Raw genomic sequence first — 2500 nt, 5'->3', positions numbered from 1 at the left:
GCGTAACGTTAACAAGGTGGATTGCAACACTCAAGACATAAATTCTCCAATAGAGGTAGACTTGCAGATAAAATCACTATTATAAATGTAGACCACTCCTCCTCCTCGTCTGCCCAGTTTTACTGAATGCATAAATCTGTACTTTTCAGGAGCAGCTTCAAGTAGAGCTGCTGTGCCATCATCACTAAGCCATGTTTCTCGACAGAAACATAAAATCTAACTTCTGCTCTTTAATAAGATCTCACATCAGCAGGGTTTGTTATTCAGTGACATTACCTTGAGTAGAGAAAGGTTTGATGTTCTGCTAGTTACACTGTGTGTTTAGGGGAGGCTGATCTTTTAAAGTTCTATGCAAATTAATTTATTTATATTTTTATATATATATATATATATAAGATTTATGTACAAACAGAATGTTTTAATCACAAACATGAGCAGACCTGTATAATCTGATGAATGTATTAAGCCATCATCAAGGTCAGCAGCTAAGATGAGAAGGTAGCAAGTTTATTCCTTATTAGACATCATGTTCAACTGATGTTAGTGGATCTGAGCTGGGCTGAAGCCCCTTTCTTGACAAGCGTATGACCTTCTGATAGATATTTCCCGTCTTTTTATCGTGGTGTGAACATCTCGACTAAATTCCCCCCAAAAATCACATGTATATTAGAGCTATCCTGTTAGTAGGTTCATTTCGTCTTAATGTCTTCTATTCATGTTGCGTCCAATGTGTAATGGCATCAATAATCATGACAACTTTACTGCCACTGCCATTCTCACTGCGGGTTTATTCTGAGGAGCGGTGATTGGTGGAGCATCATGTCAGTCGTTGTTTTGCAAACAGTCCATTTTGGTGCACAAGGTGGCTTTTAATTTAAAACATCTGTTCCAAATTCATCTGCTGGGCCAGATAAGAACCATAAACGGGCTGGTCCTAACATGCCCCACCCCAGGTCAACACTCTGATGACTCACACTGAGAAGACGAGAAAAAGAGGGAGAGGGGAACATGCGTGTGCTTCCTTTGTTCCCGAGACGTGAGGCAGGGTTGCTGCAGTGTTAATGAATGTGCTGCATATGCCTGATTTATCACCACTGCAGTGGGATTCAGTGCTCTTTCCCTTTTTTCTTTTTCTAATCAGATAAATGTCTGGAATTATAGCAGCAGGACTAAACCTGTACTGCGCCGCCTTTTGCCTGTTTACACATAGCCACTTCACGCTTCTTGGGCTGATGGGATTGGGATCAGGCCAAGCATAAATGCAACCAAAACACACTGCTGTCCAATCGCAGCACTTCAGGTGGTGCTTGAAGGGTGCGATTATGCTTGTAATCGGGTTGCCTTGGTCCAGATCGGAGTAGAAAGTTCTGGTTCACTTTATCTGTCTAGGGATGTTGTGACAACTGTTGGCTCCTCTCTGAATAACCGTCTTTGATCTGTTGAGATATCTTTGGTTTGTATTGTGGTAATACTTCAGATGCTTCAGAGTTTTTTTGAAGCTAACCAAGACTGACCTGCTCACAGGGTCCTGGTGTTCGAATGGAAGTTGCTCTAACGAACCGCACAACAGAGCTATTGCACCAGAGTTCGTTTAAATGGAACCAAACCTGCCAAGTCTGGACACACCTTAAGTTAAAATGAGCCAAAGTGTGAACGTTCTATGGGTTAATGTGGCCCAGATCTGATGCGCTGCCCTGATTTTGTTATTTGGTTGGTCATAGTATCTTTTGAATGTCATCTGTATTGGACGGTATGAATAGATCACACTCCTCATCCACACAGCGCGCTCAACAAACACAGCTGTCCGCTGTCTGTGCTTAAGATTAATGGACTCCATTCATGCAATGTCAAACAGAGGTGGACGAAGTTCACAAACCCTGTACTGGAGTTAAAGCAGAGACACCCAAGGTAAAATATTCCTCCAGTAAAAGTAGAAGTTCCTCCCTTTAGACCTCCACTTGAGTAAAAGTACTAAAGTATTTCCCTTCAAATGTACTTAAGTATAAAGTAAAAGTACTAAAAGAGTAATTCTGGCTCTGATGTCCTGTTATCATTTTTATAACCAGACTGGCTTCATGAACTCATTTCAGGTGAAAGTCCTCCAGCGTCTCTCTTGGTAAACCAGTCTTTTAATAGAACGTCATTAATTAGTGACGCTGACGTCTATTAAAATGATCAGAAGCACAAAACACTGAAGGTAAACAGTTTCCATCAGGGAGAACCGAGTGGCTCTGAAATCACTTTTTACACACAAGCAAAGTTTCAGTTTCAGATTTATTTACAACTTAGTTCCAAGTTTAAGTTGAATAAAAACTGGCTTTAAACTCAGGATCACAGATGAGCTCCTTTACTATGTTGATCTGTAGGCGTCTGTTCATAAACATAAACCAGCCCAAACTCATTTACTATAAAATGAAATGGTGTTTGTAGAAATTCAGAAAAAAGCCGCGTCAGTCTCGACTGCATATGTGGACATATTTCTATATTGAGCTCTATTTAC

General features: G+C 40.6%; 1 protein-coding gene across 1 annotated transcript in view; it reads left to right on the top strand.

Moving 5' to 3' along the window:
• wdr19 (WD repeat domain 19) overlaps positions 1 to 2500 on the top strand; it is a 41987-nt gene that overhangs the window by 10763 nt on the left and 28724 nt on the right. The window lies entirely within an intron of this gene.

Source organism: Pygocentrus nattereri, chromosome 22 (genome assembly GCF_015220715.1).
Source record: "Pygocentrus nattereri isolate fPygNat1 chromosome 22, fPygNat1.pri, whole genome shotgun sequence".
NCBI classification, from domain to species: Eukaryota; Metazoa; Chordata; class Actinopteri; order Characiformes; family Serrasalmidae; genus Pygocentrus; species Pygocentrus nattereri.
This window is presented reverse-complemented; position numbering and strand designations above follow the sequence as displayed.